The sequence below is a fragment of the Labrus bergylta genome, chromosome 7 (assembly GCF_963930695.1).
Source record: "Labrus bergylta chromosome 7, fLabBer1.1, whole genome shotgun sequence".
NCBI classification, from domain to species: Eukaryota; Metazoa; Chordata; class Actinopteri; order Labriformes; family Labridae; genus Labrus; species Labrus bergylta.
In genome coordinates, this window is record NC_089201.1 from 25,763,248 (window position 1) to 25,783,784 (window position 20,537).

Sequence of the window (20,537 nt, forward strand, 5' to 3'; positions counted from 1 at the left end):
GAAATATGCTTTGAGAAAGAGCTTTGACTCTTCCTCCTCTCTGCTTTTTACTGGAGTCTGTTTTTCCCTATAGTGGTGATAAAGTGTACATGCCTGTGAAGACCTTTCTTAAAGTCAATGCTACCCAGATCCTTATCTAAAAAGTCCAAAGAGTAGTTTAGCTTTGTTTACCATGCAGCATCCTTTGTGTTCTAAGGAGAAATCTATCACACTTAATAGCCAAATCTAATGTGGTTGGTCAGCTGCGGTCCATGAGGTAACATATTCCGCCCTTATGTATTCAAATGGGAAGGCAGCCACTGCTGCGGGTGCTTTACACATGGTTAATTGATGAATGTGGCCCATGAACACTTGTTTATGGAATATTACACCAGACAGGGGGTCACATGCTGCTTATTTTATGTATATTATCAACTAAAACAGAAAGATTATTCATTATTAATGCTTTTAATTAGTAATGGTTTTATTAGATATTGAATTCATTGCATTAGAATAAGAATTGAGGCTGGGTCAAGCAGACGGTAAGTTTTGTTAGTTCATTTAATTGCAGATAACGCTACAACCAAGCAGCCCTGATGCTACATGAATGCTTAACCAGAGCAGAACTAAAAAGTTTCGACTTCATTTTGGCATGAAAAACACCCTGGTGAGGACTCCCTCTGGCACCCGTCGACAGTATTTACACATTATTCTCAAAAGTGCATCTGTGCCAGATGGTTCCTCTCCAATCCCACAGCAGCAGGACATTGACATGCATCGCTGTCAAAGACCAAGAGACTGTGAAGTACATTAAACAGGACAGAGCTGCACACACAGATAACTCTGCCTTTTCACTTTTTTTGTCACAACCTCACACCCTTCACTTGTTACAGATGGACAGTTCAATACTTGTGCCTGTGGTGTATAGAACATGTTTGTGTGCTTTTTTGACGGTCGACATCAGTGTGAGGTCATGCTATTTGTTGCCACATATCAGCAAGAAAAAAAACCTGAAAAATTAGATTTGATCTGCCTGGCACCCTTTAAACAAAGTCTTAATCCATTAAATTCCTCATTACCCCTTCATGTAAAAGAGACATTTTTGGATAATTATAAATATTCTATTATTCTGAAAGGGGTTCCTTGATTCTTGTAACAGTCGATGCCAACTGCCTCATTCATTTTGGAAGATCAAAGCAGCAAGGCAACAGTGTTTCTCAAGGGGACATGAGATGGACCGATCCATGGCTCCTTGTGCAACACAGTTAGCACGCTGTAAGTGTGCATGTGTATGTCTGTTTGTGTTTATCCATGACGCCCTCCTGCCTTGACAGAGCTTTGTTTTTGTATAGTTCACTGGGCTCCCGGGGAGTGTTGCAGCCAGTTTAGATACTGCCAAGTATGTGACAGTGTTATTTATTTCTCCACAGCACAGAGTTCATTCTTATTGAGATATCACGTCTTGTCTGACTCCATAACGTCCTGATGAAGTGAAGCTGGTTGCGCTAGTTTTTCTTCGGTTCAAACTTAGAGCATCTAAGAGGATCTTTCATTTTACCTCGGGTTTGGCAGCCCAGGAGGACGAAGGCTTGTAAGCCTGGTGTTGTTAAGATCTTGATTTGGTGACTGAGTGCATTTGTTTTGGAAGGGGGATAAATACTTTCATTTGTATGGATAATATTTTCTTTTTTAGACACGGCCATTTGCAAGATGAACAGAAGTAAGTTGACTTTGTAAGTAACAATGATAAACTTTCTGTATCTTTCCAAATAACAGATTTGGTTGATTTGTTCTAGTAACCACAGCCTAATCAAAAATAATGCTTCTCATTTCTTCATCATAATACAGCAACAGAAAGATGCAGCTCTGTAAGAAGATCACAGTTGTTACTTGTTTTGCAATAATGCCCACAATGTCCTTAATGGACTGTACACAGCCTCGTCCCCCGTCACATTTCATGGATAAAATACACATAGGCCTATACACACCTCTCTTCCCTTTATTATATTCTCTATCTTCTACCTCATGCTTGATCATGGCCTTTACATTGTGTAGTATTCTTCCCAAAAAAAATCCCTTCCTTCTTCCTTTTCAATGGAATCACTACTTGCTGTGAGTTATTGTAACGGGAAATGTAAGCAAAAGCTTTCCAACAGTGTTCCATGAATGGCTTTGTGTGGATCCGTCCTGCTGACTGTGGTGACAAGAATTAAAAATAACTATAAAGGAGCAGTCAATCATTTCGGTGATGGTCTGGTTTGCTTTTGAAGCTCATAGAGAGAGCATACTATTAAATTCAGACAGTTTCATACTCAAATAAAACTAAGTAGGTCTACCTCAGTTAAAACTTAATTATTAGTGTTTATAGTTGGATCCCAAAAACAATAGTTATTAAGACCTTTATGGTCTGAAGAGATTATGTTGTTTTCAAAGGACCAAATAAAGTGATTCAGGGGACCTATTTGAATTTTAGAGTCTTAATGAGCTGAAGGCTTTTCAATGTCTTGCACATTAAAATACACTGTGACGTCATTTTAAATCTCTCATTTTTTTTAAATACCAAAAAGAACACATGCTATAACGTAACTGACTGGTTTGTTTGAAGTTGTTGAGCCTGGCTGAGCTTTTGCTGGCAGCAGTCATTGCAACATCGTCTGGCAAGTTGCTGAAGTCCAACAAAAGTCAAGCTAGGCTTAATGTTGGTATCAGACACTGTGCTGGTTTAATTGACCCAAAGGAGAAGGTAAAGTTTCCATGCAGTTGTAAAGTCTGAACTTGTGCTTCATACATAACCTCTTAAAAGTAGGTCTCATCACAAAAAGGAATTTTTAATAAGAGTTTATTTCTCATTAAATATTTACACAATTTAATACAAGATTTAATGGTTTAATTTCTGAATAGACTAAAGGATAATTTTAACTGGGTATTCTCCCAAACAACACCATACACCTGCAAATGTTACGCTAATACTAAATGACTGATTCACAAGTGTAATTACGTTTTTGACCTCTGGTAGTGCTATACGGCATTGCTCTTTGGACATTACACGGAAAAACAAAACAGGATCCCAGACAACACATGTAGGCAATTCCTGCTGCTGTTGTTTGATGTACAGTTGGTTTAACCAAACCAAACCAAAACTTTAACCTTGCACCCAGCAAGTTCACAAATTTAAATGACTCCCTAGCCAGTTTATTTTCAGCAGATCAAAATGCCTGTAGACTTGCAGCAAGAAACGTATGAAGTAGCAGTTAGCTGCTAGGCTAGGTAGCGTTTTCCATCAAATAATTTTTTAGAGATGGGAATCAGTATCGGTGATTTGGAATCGGAATTGGAACTGAGAAAAAATGGATCGGTGCATCTCTATAATATATTTGGTCTTTAATTCAACAATATACCCAGAACTTTGTCCTGACGTGATTTAGTAGCTAACTCTAACCATTGTATGTAAATTGAACAACCTTCCAATTGGTTTAAGTTGGTACAGAATGTTCCACATAAGCAGAAGCCAATTTGTGTGCCTCTGAAAAGGCCTCAAATGTGCTTAAACCTGCCCCATGATTAACAAATGGTTGTGATTGATCTGTCCTTAACTGGTTGGGATGTAAAGCTGTCTGAATCTTGGGAAACCAGCTTTAAGCTTTTCCAGTCCCCAGGCTTAAGAAACGCAATCATTTGCCATCAAAAATAGTGAAATAGTAGATAGACAGGATTTTAAATGTGAATGCAAACAATCCATCATCTAGATTATTGATGCCATATTTTGGTAACTAAAGCTAAAAAAAAAATGTTTATTTGTTTGGCGCCGAACAAACACAAAAGTTGATTTATTTTACGCTCAATGACTTCCTGATTATGCAGTTGATATCTCTTTTCTGGACTGCTCTACATAAGATCTCTAGCAACTCATTCATGGTCTTCTCAAGTATTCACTGCTTTAAAAAAATGCACTCACACAAGTCATCTCAGTTCTGTTCTCTTTGGCAGCACCTTTAATTGCAGGTGTGTTTTTTGGACTTCACTCTAACAGAGAACAGCGCAGCTTCAGGCTGCCAAGCTTCTTTTTCAGTGAATTCACTCTAGTATTTAAAGTTTCATCATCAGTAACCACTAACCTTCTCTTTGTGTTTTTGCCCTTTATGTCAATTTAACTACTCTAAAGATACCCAGTGATAGCAACACACTGTGCAAATTAAAGGGCTTAAATTAGCCTGACATAGGCTCAATTAAATTTTTAAAGGTGCAACCCCCTTGGACTAGTATTAAATTAGAACTTAGGAAAGGACTGGTTATATGCACTTAAAATATATATATATATGCAGTTTAGCAATGTGCCCTGATGTTTGCTGAACAGACTGAACTGTGTGGATGATCCAGGCTCTGACAACGATGTTTAAAAATGTGGCAGCTTGCCCCTCAGATTTTTCCTCACATGTTTCCTCAAATGACTTATGTGTGATGTAAATCACTGTGCCGAGACTGAGACTGACTGATGGTAAGTCCATCCAATGAATTGTGGTACAGGCACTGCAGCTGAAGGTAGTCACACACTCAAATACACATATAACGATATGTTGATCATGAATTAAATATCATTCAAATATTCCCACTGAAATCAACCTCTACAACCTTTTGAAGAGATTTGTACATTACACAACCTCTCCCACACACGTCCCTTTAACATTTCCTGTACATATAAGCCTCATTGGCCAAGTATGCAGATTGACTTTGCCCGGCTCTGACGATTTTTTGTACCATCCCATTAAGCAGGATTTATTGTTCCCCAAGGGCTCCCTGCTCCATTACCTTTGGGAGACTGCCTAAAATCTATGTGTGTGTGACTTTCTATGCTTTCTTTACCTACATACAACCTCAGTGAAAAAAATCAGGTGGATTTTCCCGACATGTCATGGTGATGGTTAGGGTGATAGAGTAATTTCGAACAGAGCAGATACAACATCCGGTCCCCTTGGTCATTATCACCATGATGCTTATTAGTTAGGAAGAGAGAGGGAGTTACGAGCTACCGGAACACACCACCCATCTCTGAGAGTCTGCATAGATGGCTTGATTTAATAAGGACATTAAAAAGCCTTATCTCCTGTCCTTAAGAGAAGGTCATTGTGTCTAAAATAGCTGAAATGCTATGATAACAGTTTAGAGAGATAAGATATCTCCTGAATACTAATGTAGAACAAAGCTGTTTAAGGCTCATTTCACAGTCTATAAGTCGCACTTGATTTTGTGGTCCATTGCTGTTTTTATGAAGTTTGTTTCATTGGACTTTTATCGATCATTGCTTTCGATGACCTTTCTAGAGTTCAGTGCGTGGAAAACAGAATTTCTTACCAATGATTTAGACTGACAGGGTGTGATAATACACCGATCAGTGTTGTGTAACTCCAGTAGTGCCAAGTCATTCCTTCCAGTCTTCACTGTAATGCCTATACCATATATAATGTATTACATATGAATATATATCTATTTTGACTGATGGCATGTCCTCTTGAGCTTGTGACCCTTTAAAGTAGTCTTCTTGTTAAACATTTTTTAGAGGCCTGAAGAGATAAAACCACTCATTATTTTACAGCGGAGAGACTGAAACAAAAGACCTTATTTGTGTTGAAGACATTTTTTTTTCCTTCATTAACTAGACTTGGAATTTGCAAGGAAACTCACAATACAATATGATGCGCATAACGCGGCCCAGGGTAACGGTAATTTCACAAAACAGTGATTCTGTAATATTCCATATAATGATACATCACAGTATCTGGTTGACTAAGAATGTAAAATGCCTCTGAAAAGTGCAGTGCTGGATTGATGTACTTATTCTCTGCAAGTTAGTGTCAGTTTCCCCTCTTTTCACACTTCATCCTTTGTTTTTTTTTACCCCGATGTCCTTTTCTACTATTACCCTGCTGTCAACTCCTTCTCTGGCCAATTAAACAAGGAGTTACCCTCATTAATGTCATAAGTGCCACTGTGAGGGTTCATGAGGTAGTGCTAAAAATAGTCAAAGAGGCAGAGCTATCTATGAAGAGTGCCTCATTTTTTTTCTATTCACACACAATATAAGACACACGTGGTGTGAACATTGTATCACACGAGTCAGGATGACGATATATTTCTGTATCTAAATTTTGTCCCACCCCTATTAAAATTCTACAATTCACTTAGAAGACACTTTAATCCAAAGTGACGGACATCAGAGAGTAAGAACAACACAAGCAAGGATCTAGAAAAGAGGAAACTAAGAGCAAACGGTCAGCTTTGAGTCCGATTGGACACACAGGTGCTGACAGGCATTGCACAGAGGCAAAGCACAACATTGACGGCAGTTCTTGAGAGCTCTGATCAGTATAGAAACCATCTTAAAATTGTTCTTATTAAACAAATCATTGTCATTACTATCATCATCATCATCATCATCATCATCATCATCATCAATAATATAATAATAATATAAAAAATATAAAAACCATCAAATGGAGTTTTGAAGTTGGTTCCACCACCGGGGGGCGACAGAGGAGAAGAGTCTAGTTAGCGTCTTAGGACCCCTATTATAAACCATCTTTTGCAACCTTATTTCTGAGCCCCCAACGACTCTGTGTGAAACCTCCAATCTGAAGCCAAATAAGAACATCTGCACACATGCACCCCCCACAGTGTAAAACAAACATACATGCTGATCAGGCATTTTCAAACAAACCAAAATGGCCGCCAGCTCACCACTGCTGATGAACATCCTGAGTCTGCTAGTGCTCTGAATTAAATTAACGTAACGTACGTCCATGTTATGAACCAGTCACGTGTAGAGTTCAACAAAAGTGTATTTTTTTTCCCTTTCATTTAGAATGATCAAACAGAATATTTTGAATCTTAATCTTTCTGCTTCAAAATCGAACATGTCGTGAGCTTCAGAAACACTGATCTAGACTACGCCATGCAGAGTTTCGTATAATCTTTTATTTATACTGACACCAGGATCGCCTCTCATGATCATTTGGTCATAATATAAGCTCGAGATGTAACTCTGCTCACAGGGATCATCAGAGTCCTTTGGGTGCTCTGTTGCAGTGTCCTTGGCTTGCTTTGGGAGCAGCAGGAGCATATTAGCAGTCTTTCTCAGATCCTCTGGTGCACCTGCAATCTCCTGATGTTTAACCCTGGACTTCATTGGAGTGTTGCAGTGATTACAGTCCGTCCTGAGGGACATCGATTGTCCTGCTCCTCCTAGGCAAGCCCCACACAATGCTGACGAATGAACCCGTGGCCCTGCCAAGTCCAATTAACTGTCAGTGCCGCATCGACGAGCTCCTCCGTTTGTTGAGAGTGAAGAAAAACAAACTTTTAATCAAATTTGCCTCCGGGCCCCAGGGTATTTGGGGTTGTATTTTGCATTCCACTGTGTTCTGCCTCGCCTGCAGTAGTGCCACCCTCTCAGAAGGTTATATTGCATGTTGTTTGTGTGCGTTAGCTTGGACTTTACTTTAACTGCAGCCCTATTATACAGTCACAATAGCAGAAAAAGACTTGGAAGCTAGGTCAGCTCATACAAAATTTATTTGCACACAGTTGCATTGTTTTATCTAGAAGACAGAACTTCGGTCTTTGAAGGAGAATCACAGGAGGGAGTTGGGTATCTTTAGTGAGACTTTACAGCATTTTGTCTCCAGAACATTTCTTCTCCCCGAGGCCGGAGTGCACATCAGTGTCTGAAAGCATCTTTAACTTGCTGATCAATATAAACACAGGTTAAGATCTTGCAGAATAGTTTCTGCTTCTTTCTTTCAAAGCATTAACATCTCCACAAATACCCTCTGCTAATTCTACCAAGGTCGAGATAAACAACTTTACTCTCTTTTTCTCTGATTAGGGTAATGCAGACATTAAAAGCCCACAAATTCAATTAGATTGGTGGCTTTTTTTCACAGAGGAAAAAAGGGAAAAGGACAAGACAGACAGAGACGCTATCGCATAGCTCGGGCGCACTAAGTGGAACAAAGAGCTGTAGCTCGGGATCTTAAAATGGACAAAAAGGGCATTCGGACGATAAAGATCAGAGGAAATTTTTAGAGGGAATGTAATCGTGACCAAACACAGAGGTGCATTCATGAGGATCCAATCTGTGTTATGCAGAAACTGATCCAAAAGGAGTAGTTCAACTAAAAAATAACCCAATATAAACAACCGACATGGTGCCCTGTGCACAGCCAACATGCAGTTGCAGGAACATGCAATGAAATGATAACTTAACGGCGTGGCACGATATATATTATTTGAAGTAACTCTGCTAAGATCAAGGTCAGTGCCACTGAAATTGTCTTTTTGCTGGGCGCAGACGAGCACGTGTCGCCGGCCGACAGATTTGAAGTGTGAGCAGAACAGCAGACCGATAGGAGTTCATCATGTCCTGTAGCGTACGCTTCATTAAGACCTTTCAGTTGAGTTTAGATGGATAAAAGACGGAAAATGCTGACGTACAGGTTCAGGCATCCTCAAAGTGATGAGTCCCGCCCCCCTGAGAAATTAGATTTGCAAAGAAACTTGACACCATGTGATTCGCTCAGCCTCGCACTTTGAACATTGGCTTGTATTATGATTCTGGGACATGTTCCTGGGACTCACTTCTATTTCAGGTTAGGTGTACTGTAGTATGAATGACAAAATCGCCCTCCACCAAAGAACAAAAAAAAAAAAAAAAGAGGTCTGTGGATCAATACTGGTCCTTGCCTCTAATCAGAAATAAGATTTTGGATGGAAATGTTTGGGTTTGTCCTTTAAAACAAAACAACTTCAGCTTTAATCAAAAGGGACCAGTGATTCAATCTATCATTGTGCATGTTTTAAATATTTGAACCCGCTGTTCTGTCACTCATAGTAAATGTCATGTGGAGGGAAGATTTAGGATTTATGCCCCACGCTGGCAGGTGCTAGAACCTTCTGCTCCTCCCAGATGGCTCGATTCATTTCTTAGCTGCCTCTTTACTTTTACAGTATCTCTCTCTCCCTGCATCTCTATCTCTGTGTCCCTTTTAGACACCCTCTCTCTCTTTCTTTCTCTCTCTCTCTCTCTCTCTCTCTCTCACACACACACACACACAAACACACACAATGCTCCCTAAGTTGCTGTTGTATACTTTCTGCTTCACTTTGACTTTGAGAATCGGGAGGAATAATTCATAGGCCTATAGCGAGTTTCTGAGAGAGAAAGAACAACACTGCTTTCAGAGCCAGCAGTTCATTTGAGATGAACCCCTGGATTTCCCTGTTTCCTTTTTTTCCAGCCCTATCTCTCTCTCTTTTTAAGTCTCCAAAGAATCTGCATTATCCTGGAGAGATGACGGTATAAAGGGAAAAACCTTTAATCTACAGTTTCTCTGTGTTAATCAAAGGCTGGAGATGTTTTGCCGTTTCTGCCCTTTCATATTGCTGCGGCTGTCTATCTGTTGCTGCTGCTCTTCTTACCTTATTGAGCTTTACGCTCTGCTGTGGTTTTCAAACTTCCTATTCTCACACATTTGAATCTTTCACAGAATTCAGTGCCATTCTATGAGTTTATTAATCACACTGCTATACCCCACTTTGCCAACGTCTAGAGAAATGATTAAGTTAGAGTTTTACGAACATTTCTTAAATTGCTGTCTTCTTGGTTGCAGTTCGATAATTTCAACAGACAGATTCAAGCTTTTTTTTACATCACCAAGAGTCCAGTCTTCACTTTTAAACAGTTAAGTTTGTTAATAGTAACACGTCAGTCTGTTGGTATTAGTGGTGGTCAGGCAGGTAGAAAGTCATCCAAAGATTTATGGCTTCATGATGAACATTTGCATAATGTGAGATCATTAAAAAGCAATTATCCGCGTGTTTGTGTGTACACACACCTTTCTGTATTGTTGGGCTTAATTTTGTAGGTGGATAGGCTCACTGATTGTCCATCTGCACTAAATCATGTTTGTGATTACAGTGAGGGATGGATCAATACCCTGTGACATGTTTGACACATAAAATCACTGGTTTGAGTAAACAACTGACAAGCGGTGTTTACCTAGACATGCAAACAGAAAAATAACTTTCACAGCATTAGCATTCATATACCTCCCTGTGCTTCTGGTCTTTGACTCCAATTTCATTCCTTTATTAGTTACTGCACAGGTACAGCTTCAGGTAATTCAATAATCAAATTGAGAGACTGAAAATACAACTGTGATTGTTTTTATTTAGTGACTGGTATTCTTGAACATCCAGTGGAAAAATGTGACATGGAAACATGATGTATTTCAGGTCCTGGTATAAAAAGAAACTCATCATTCAAACAGTCAAACATTATGACATTTTTTCTTTTAAAATCCCACAATTGTTTTAGGATTTAACATTTACCTTAGAACAGGTTCTACTAAATACACCTAGTGCCCTTAAAATATAGTTTCTCCATCTGTTCCCCATTATTAGTAATACTGTCCTTATTAGAGGTGGGGGAAAAAAATCGAGATTCTTCTTTTCTAAGATTTAAAATAGATTCATGACTTCCAAAAATCAATTCATATTTTTAATTTGTATTCTTATTATTGTTTTGGGCTAATCAGTCACTGCCTGCTAAGTGCTTAGGCTAACTCATTAACTCAGAAGAACGCCAAATAGAGCAACAAGAAATTCTGCCAGTCCCACAGAAGACAGGAGTAGATCCTGAAGTATGTACTAATTCAGAAATAGACTTTGAATCCATGGATCCATTAATCCAGAATAGTTTAGAATCGAAAATTGATTCTGAATCGTATCGTGACCCCAAGAATTGAAACCGAATCGTGAGACACCCAAAGATTCCCAGCCCTAGTCCTTATTGTTTCTTTATTTGTAGTTTGTCAAAATCTAAAGAAAGTCATTAGTTGTCTTATACAACAAAGTGACTCTCAATCAAATCCACCAAACCAGGGATTATGAAGGGGATTATAATTATCCAGTGTGTACCCTTAATTCTTCAAAGTTACCCCCTTTATGTTGCACGTTGAGTTATGACGGTTGGAGTTTTATTAAGAAATAAAAGTTGGACACACCAATCTTAATAACAACTCCCTTGCTCTTTCCTGTTTCAGAGGTAAAAGTGGAGAGTCTGTATTTTACTCCCTCACAGAGATCAGCGGCTCAGTCCAGCTGTGTTGTTTCAGTTTTAACTGTCACAGTCAGTATATGTTAAAAAGCTGTAATATGGCTTAATCAACTGGCTCCATTTGCTATGCCAGCAAAGCAAAGCAATGGCTATCAACAGCTCAACGTGTGAGCAAAAATGTTCTGAAATAATCATCTGAAACAAACTGATGAATTCAGCTTGACACGAGTTATGCTGCAGGAGGGATTTAAGAAATTGCTCTTGACACATGTTTTTCCCCTCCTTAAACAATTTCCTGCTTAAAAACTATTCACACTTATAGCTCAATTTACCTGTCATGAATTTGAACTGTCCACTGTAAGTAAAGTGGTCATTTTTAAAGCAGTGTTACAAGCCTAATTGTTTAACAGTGTTTGAAACTGGAAAGACTTTAGACAGTTGATACTGAGGTAAGCTCAGGTCAAGAAAAACATGGACATGGAGCCATGACAATAAGGGTTGTTTTTTTTTTCTTGAACTGACCTGGGCAATCATTTTTCCTAGAGATCATTGAGGACTGATCTGTATATGCCACATTGAAGGGGTTATTGATGGATGAATTGTATTTAGCATTTTGCAAGTGAGTAAAGATGATAAATAAAATGTAATTGTTAGAATACAGTAGAAAAAATGAAATATTATTTGCAAACCTACAGTACGTATATCAAAAGACAACAACAACAACAACACAAGTCTTCTCTCTAGTTGTATATGGTTCTGGCGCATATTCTCAAAATCACATTTCTGTGTTTGTTAACTCAATATGTAGTCTTCTTGTGAGTGTTTGTTTGTTTATTAAAACAAGCTGGTGTCTTTATTCAGTTTGCTGGCAGGTCAGGGGGAATCATTGAACTCAAACTCAAAAAAAAATCTAAAAACCTTTATGTTCTGGTTTTGAACAAAAATAGAATTTATGCACAATGGTCACCTGTATAAGAAATATGAGCTGCTTTCATCTTAAGTGCTATTGGATGTATCGGGCAGTGTGTTTCTCTGAATTGAGCTCTGCAGCTGCAGGTTGTTGTTTTATTGTCTGTATAGTGTGACATGCTGCACTTAATTTTTGTGGTTTTGTTTTGTGATTCACCAAACAATACCTGCTTTTGTAACCTGCTATTTTCAGCACAGGAGCCCTGGCACGTACATAGATAATTGATGTCATGTTGATGTTAAAACAAACTGGTTTAAAAAATCTGTTTCAAGTCCGCAATTCCTGCTAGTGAGTCCTAGATTCATCTGTGACTGCCTCTGCCTCCTCCGTCTGGAGAGCAACAAACTTGTATGTTTAGTGTTGCATGAAAAACTCGTTATACAGTTATATTCACGATTACGCAGATTCTTTTATTCGGCTGGGTTGAGTGTTTCCTGCAACTCTCCTGTCTGTTAAGGAAATACAAACAGAGGACAAAGTGGTACCGTGTTGAATAAAGTAACGGCTGCAGATTTCTCTGGTTTAGGGTCTTATTAATAAAGCATACTTCAGAATCAGTCACTGTCCTTTGATTAGATACTCGATGCACAACAATCACAACATCTCACACTGCAGCACTGAAACAAGAGAGTGCAAGTTAAAGAACACACATTGAATTGAACTCTGGGGGATGACGGATTGTTACATAGTGTCTCATCTCAATCTGAAGAATTAATGTTTGTATTCTTATTCCTTTTTTAACCATTTAAAATATAAATCGGCTCAGGTTTTCTCAGTGTCAGTGGATGTTCCTCCTGTAAGTATAAATGTCTACCCAGTTTAGATGCTTGAACAGGATTATTCAGATCATTTAATCTAGTCAAAGTAGTTAAACCACACTTCACTAATACACCCCTACAAGTAAGAGTCCTGCTTTAGAAATATTATGTGATAAAGAACATTTATTTCAGTGTACAAAGTCCCCATGAAATGACAAATACATTTCCAGGTTTTAATTCTGGGATTCTTTAGTTAGTTTTAATTTATCTGCCAGATATATTTCATTGAAGCATTATTGTTTATTTTTTTTCATCAAAAGAACTTTTCTCTTCCTGTAAAACGTTTCAACTGTCTCCTGACTCATGCTGCTCATGGGTGCTTACTAAATTTTACACCAATAATAAAGCTTTTTCAAAGGTAAACAATGCAATCAAATACATCCCAGCGTTATGTCCCGCCTTCCAACTTGTGATTGGTTCTATCCTGTTTCAGTAGGTAATACGTCACGACATACTCCTGAAGTTCTGTTTCATGGGGACTTTAAGGTTAAAGAACTCATAACGCCGAATGACCTCTGTCAAAGGGACATTAATGGATGAAACTAATTGAAGCATTACAAACAATACTGTAGATGGTTGCGTTTTGGCTTATACTGCTTTATATACTGATATCGTTGCAGTTATGTTTATAACAATGCATCTTATTTAGAAACTAATACAATGGTCTGAGTCTCAGCCTGACTATAGCTTTGATAAAGAGCTTTGCCTCTGATATGTAGAAGTGACATCTAATCAATGTGATTATCATAAAATAATAAAGTTACATTTAAACAAATATTTCAAAATTGTATCGTAATACAACAGCTGTGTGAATCATCCATCACTGGTTATAATTCAAAACATCTGAGGAGAGAGATTCTGAATATTTCAGACACACAGCTGCATCATCAACTCAACAGCAAACTTTGATGAAAGATTGCCCAGTGGACTCTCTGACTTTGTCCCGATGCTGATGGGGTTGCCCTTATTGTTATTTTATGAATGAACATCAGTATTCCTCTCTGTTTCTGCACCCTCTCACATTGACTGCTGCTGCCCTATGGCACTTTGTACTTCATCCTAATTAGATTAATAATTGAAAATAGGGAATCAATGTGTGTAAATTAAGTGTGCTACATTCGATTGTATCGGGTTGACATTGTTTTTGAGCTACTTTGTTGTTGCACGTGACTTTTCTGTTGTGTGTGTGAGTACGCCTGTGATGCAGTTCAACCATGGCTTTATGTGTACTCAAATCAGTGTGTATCAGTGTGTATTGTAGATAAATGTCCTCTTTGGCTTTGATTGCTTTTGTGTTGCTGTCCTGTGGCTACATAGCGTAGGGTCTGTTTTCTGCAGGACGGGGTGAAGGGTAAATTATTAATTGGAAGGAGCAGTGGGCTGTGTAACAATTTGCTGATCCAGAAGCTTTCATGAGCCGTGTCAGGTTCTGTTGAACAAGTGACTGGTTTACTGCACCGATGCAAAGGCATCGCTCACAGCCGCTCCACATAGCTTGTTTTATTAGAAAGAGAGGGCCGCGCTTTATACATGGCATCACTCTTAAGTGCTTGTTTAGACCAAAGCGTGAGATGACCTGGCCTTGTCTGTCTTGGTCGACCACCAGTCCTGTTAACCCGGTTAGAGTTGAACTGCACAGGAGCCGCCGTCTGGCATCTGCAGGGCTAGTATTGATCCAGGTTCACATCCTCAATAGAAGTTAGACAAATGATCAGATCCTCCCTCGGATAAACAACCAGGCCAGTCTTTTTAATCTGTAATGCATAGTCCTAAAAGAATTAAGTTATTCACTCATTAGTTTGGTGCTTCCAAATAGGCAACAGTCAGTTCTTGTTACTTCTTATCCGACTGCATGGTGGTATCAGGAGGGAGCATGCCGTGCGTTATAGTGAATTGTCTCTTGTGTGGTGTTGTGGGCTTGTTCCTGTGCTGTTTTTTTCCCCCTCAGAGGAAATATGAACACACAAAGGCTCAGCTAAGATGAATTAGTGCAGGACAAACGACACGCCCAGCAACACCATCTGCAGCATGCTGTTATTCCATTTCAGCAAAACTGCCCCCATGACTATTGGCAGATTCTTCTGTATATTTAGAAAATCATTCGTCAAGCGCACAGGGATGTATCTAAACTGTTTACTTGTCGTGCCTGAGGTTTTCTGCGGGTGAATAAATAACGGTGTAATAGGTGTCAGCAGAACATGTTGGGGACAGCGGGGCCTGTCTGGTAGCATATTGGCAGCTTTTACTGCTGCAAGTTTCACAAAGCTGAGAGACATTTATCACTCAATGCAAATTCACCACTTTACACAACAATCATCACTTTCCCTGTAGACCCGGGTACCAGTCCTGTCTGCTTTTCACTCTATTAGTCTGCGTCATTGAGTCAGGGAGCAGTGATGAATAGCTGAATGTTGAGTGAGGCTTTTATTGAATAACTCCTCTTTCAAATAGCTCATTTTGACTGAAGAGCAGAATATTACAGAGCCTCATGTCAGCTAAATTGTAGGCAGAATTCTTTCATTGTTCCTTTTAAAAATAATCATTGTAGAATTTTAAAGCCATCCTCTTTATCCCGGTTTGAAATGGGGACTTGCCGATATTAATTCTGGTCATGGAGCGTAATTTGAAAAATTCAGATGTGTCAAAAAAGGGCACAAAAAAAAAAAAAAAAAAAGAAGGAACAAAGATGTTGGTACAAAGTGTGAATCAGACAATATGAAACTCTGAGGTGCACTTTTCTCGAGAGGCGATGCAGGAGACTTGTAAAGACAATGAGTCACGCAGCTTTGCTTTGCCACAAGCTCTGCTGAAGAGTAAGCGACGAGTAAAAAGGCTCTTGGGAGACAGAGAAATTATAAGAAACAAAAAAAATCCTCTGTCTGAGTTAAGTTATTCCTCAAGTGTCAACAGTGTGTGTTAATAATAGTTATGTGACAGCCAGCCACTCGGGCACTGGGGAGTGAAGTCGGGCTCCGTGCCAAATATTCCAATTGCAGTAATGTGGTTTTCAAAGTAAGAGCTGGCAAAGAAGCAAGAGTCTGTCTGCACGAAGCACCCCAAGTGGCCTGCGTTTATACCAATCCAGCCGTGACTCAATTGAAGCCCTTTTTTTTTTTTTTCTTTTATTGCATCCACCTGAATAAAGTAGTAGAAGTACAAAACTCTGTTGTTTTTTTGTTTTTTTTTGACTATGGAGGGATGTTCTCTTTAAAGAGCTCCACTTCTGATTTTTTGCTCTGAAAGCTTTCGGTGGCAAAGACTGACAGAGAACAGTTACAAAACATTTTGCTGAAGAGGACCAAGTTCAGGAGAACTTCTGAATGTAGCCAGCTGCTGAAAGCTGTTTGGGTTTAATCCTGTTGCAGCCTGTCCCTAATCATGCAAACTCCTGAGCACACTTCAAAGCTCAGCTCCACCATCGCCACTCTCATATCCGTTCATTTGGACTTCACCTTCAGAAGTTTCCCCCTCAACGTGATCTGTTTTGTTCTAGCCGAAGGGATTATACTCAGCACCTTGGGATTGGACCTTTGCCTGTGTGTGAGGTTATCCTCATTGCAGCTGTTATGCATTATGAGCTCCGAGAGTCCAGGCTGGCTGGTGTATGTGTCCTCTGGTTAGGCTCCCTGACCTAGGCCAGTCCAGTTAATCGGCTGGATCTCGGCTTCAGACTTGTGCGAGCGCCACTGTCTACACACCACAACCCACTGGGGGTCCTCATCATTTCGTACAATTTAGCTGTAAACACCAGAAGCTGCAGCCTTCATGATATATACTTTCTTCTGCTGTTTCTGTTTTTTGCCTACAGCTCATCGTGAACTCTGACTCCTTAATCACGGTTAAATGCTGTCAGAGCGGGGAAGTGAGAGACTGCTGGGTAAAGTTTGAGAAACCTCTGTGTAGGAGAGACAGCAAGATAATGGGCTTTGCTCTCAATGTGCTGAGGCCTCTAACTGCAAGCTAAAGAAGGTTTAAAACTTCAAGTAGTAACATTTGTGAATCTCCTATAAGCAGCAGGAAAGTCTGCAAATTAAGAGCTGGATATATTTTGGTTTATTTCAGTTTCCCTCTTCTGGGCTGGTTTTATTTGTTATATTTTTTACTGACATCACATTTGAACAAAAATGCACTCTGAATATAGTGTGGTCGGCTCACAGAGCTGAAAGCAGAGGTGGTGATGATGTCTTCAGTAACACACACAGTGCCTGTTTTTGCACTATGCTGAGGTTTTTCTGTGCACAGCGAGCTCTGATGAGTGCTTAAGGAGTGCTAAACCAAGTTCCAGCTAAACTGCTCATCCATTACCCACACACACCTCACATTTAATGTGCCAGGGTCGTTTGCGTGGCAGCGGCTCAACCTTCAGGGAACTCATTCATGTCAGACTGGAGGCCAGGAGCAGATTAGATCAAATCAATGTGAGCCCTGTAATGTGGCCTCTAGTCTGTCCAACCACAGAAGTAATACTGCACCGGCCAAGTGTTCCAAGACCCCCTTCAGGGCAGACCTGTCCGTACCAGGGAAGGGCTGATCATCTTCCTGCTGCGTACCTGGAAAAACAGACCTCAGTGCCGACCATGACACAGGCTTCATTAAGCTCCCGCTCTGGCTGATCATGGCTCTGGCAAAGCGAGCATACTAGGAGGGGCTGCATTGTGTCTTTACATTCAGGACTGAGCCTGTGATGATTTGAGAATCAATACTGGAATATTCAGCCTGGACGTCAAGCTGGGCTTTTATGTGAGGCGATACAAGAGCTGCTGCTGCTGCTGCTGAAGAGACATAAGGCCACAGCAATCGCTTAAATCACCTCCATATCCTCCGAAGAACAATTACCCTGGTGAGAGAGAGAAGACAGACAACCACCTCAGCTCAGTACCCATTGTTCTTTACATAAAAGCTAGTTGTTCTTTTAACCTTAAGGATTAGCCTATTTGCTTGTAGTTTATGGGACATATAGTTGTTTTTTTTCACACAGTCATTCCCTGAGGAATGTGGGATGTGCTTGTTTGACATCATTCCCTTAGGTACCACCTGATACCACTGAGCTCCTCACACTTACCGACGTAGAGCAGCTATGTGTATAACTGAACTGATTGTCTGAAGTTACTATAATACAGCTGGGGAAGCTCATTTTCCTGTCTCCTTGTTAGGAGATGGCACCTTTGGGGTTTCTGTATTTGCAGAGTCGTCACAGAGGATTAGCTTTGTTTCATTCAAGTGTTTTTTTTTTCCGTCTAATTGAACCTCTCTGCATTATTACTCCAAACTCAATACAATTAGTCAGTTAAAAGTACACTTTGCAAAGTTTGAAAGGTAAGCATTTGTCATGAGTGTCAGCGCATCGACAGTTAAAATACTTCCAGGGCCTACAGAATTTTTTTCCCACTGCTTGTGTGACAGCTGACCGCTGAAGTTGCACCTGAAAAAGGTGTTAAAAGAAGAAAATAACAGTTTACAAAAAAAATTAAAAATGGAATATCTCCCCTTCCTTGTGTTTTTAATCTTTCTCTCCTCTTTTGCTCTTCCCTCCAGTCCCTTAGAGGTGTGAACAGCTTGCACATTTGCTTCCCTCTGTGCAGATTAATTTCAAGGTGTTGTTAAGGCCTTTTTTTATGATGCTTGTGGTATATGATCATCTCATACTGTATACTTACTCTGGTTTGGAATGATATTTTCACCGGTTTCTTAGTGACAGAAGCGAGATATTTTTCACACCTGCTTGATCGGTTGAGTTTTTTTTTCTCGTGGTTTATGCATGATTTGAGTCACAATACAACAAGGAGAGTGCCCCTGAATTTGTGTGAAAATATAATAAATCTGCATAAATATTTCTGATGTTATTACTTTAAATGCAATGTGAAAAAGACTGCTTGTACAGCACCTAAATCACTTAGCTAACACCACAGCAGAATCTGTTTGGCCTCTTGTTCTTCTTCCTTTCAGTGTGGTGGGGGGGGTTGTGGCTCAGTTGAGTTGTCGCCTCTCAGCCGGAAGTTCAAGGGTTAGATACCCAGCTGAGCAACATGTCCGATGTGTCCTTGGGCAAGACACTTGACCCCACATTGCTCTGACCCCAACAATTAATTAAAGCAAAGCTTTAAACATGAGCTGATGATGTGTAAAAAAATAAAATATATTTACCACATTCCTGACACGTTTTTATGATGCAAACAAACTTGATCAAACCGATTGTGCACCAACAACAAACCACTGAATGAAAGGCAAAGTTACCTTAAGTTAGGATAGCATCAAAATTCGCTTCTAAATATGTTAGGACCAAGATCGATTGTGGAGACTAGAAAAAGAAAAATCTGAATGAAAGGTCAATTCATTGTTTCAACCACAGTCGGACATGTTTTGCTTATACATAAAATGAGCAGATAAACACACATAAAAAATATTAAGCTGCCATATGTCACACAATTAAATAATGTTTGTTGATGTAAGGGAATAAATCCCCTCAAACAATGCTGAGACCAAACAAGTCAATAAGATAAAGAAACTCAGTGGTTATGTGACAGACCTCCTCCTTGTTACATTGTTTAGACTTGTCCATTGTGTCCAATACATCAAATTTAGTGACCTAAAGGAAGTCATTCCAAAAGGTGTTATCTTGATTTAGCAGCTGTGTAAGGCAGCTGGTGATGCTTTGCTGCTCGGTATGTGCTGTGTTTTCTTGAGTCACTTACAGTTTGATTAATGTTTTGGAAAGCTCAAATTGACAAGAGATATGAATTTTCTTCTGCCGTGTTGCTTGCTTCATGTTTGTCTTACAGAAGCTTCACTCACATCCGAGGAGATTTTGTAGGTGTGAAACAGAGACACACATACAGTTTTGTTTTGATTTCTGTCTCAGGTCCTTTTTTTTTATGTTGTGTTTGCATGCTCCTTTTCTGTTTGTACGTCCATTTCTCTAAATGTGTGCAGCTGATGGTCTGACAATGTTAGCACAGTGATGGATAGAAACTTGTGGAGGGTGTTCCTCTGCTCGGGGCATGCTTGGATACATGTCTGCAGCCTCTGACCCACAGCTGAAGCAAAGACAGTAAAGGAATGTAAAAGAGAAAGCTGCCATACAGTATAAGGTTTATTTTTGTTGGGGGAAAAAACACAAAAAGACCAAAACCAACAATTTGTTCACTCATCTAAGCCCTCTCCCCTTTCTCCTATGGAAAATGTAAACCGGCTACCATCAAACCATTATATACATATATATAATATATATGTGTGTATAGATATATATGTATATATTTACACAGGTTCATGTGCTCACACACAAACAGATGAATTTGCTTTTTTTTTGGTTGTGGACCTCATAATGTTGTGGGATGACTCAAAATGAACTATGGTGCCAATATTCCTGGTAATGACTTATGTTCAGCCTGCAACAGTGTTGATCACTGATGTATTTTTAATGGATTTTGGACCACAATAGAGCTCTATGGTACAAAGGAATAATAAACATCAAGCTTTGGCTGCATGGACAGACTTTTTCTGGAATTCATTGACAGTAAAAAGAATATCGACAGACATCCTTGAAACAATAATATTTAAATGAATCAATGGAGAATCACTAATAAAGACATGTACTGATGAGGAATTTCAATACCAGGTTTTGGAGCACTGTGGGAAAGTTTTTATTGTGTACAAAAATTGT

General features: G+C 39.5%; 1 protein-coding gene across 4 annotated transcripts in view; it reads left to right on the forward strand.

The window, feature by feature from the left end:
- The window catches only part of megf11 (multiple EGF-like-domains 11), a 77,317-nt gene that overhangs the window by 29,805 nt on the left and 26,975 nt on the right, over window positions 1-20,537 (forward strand). The window lies entirely within an intron of this gene.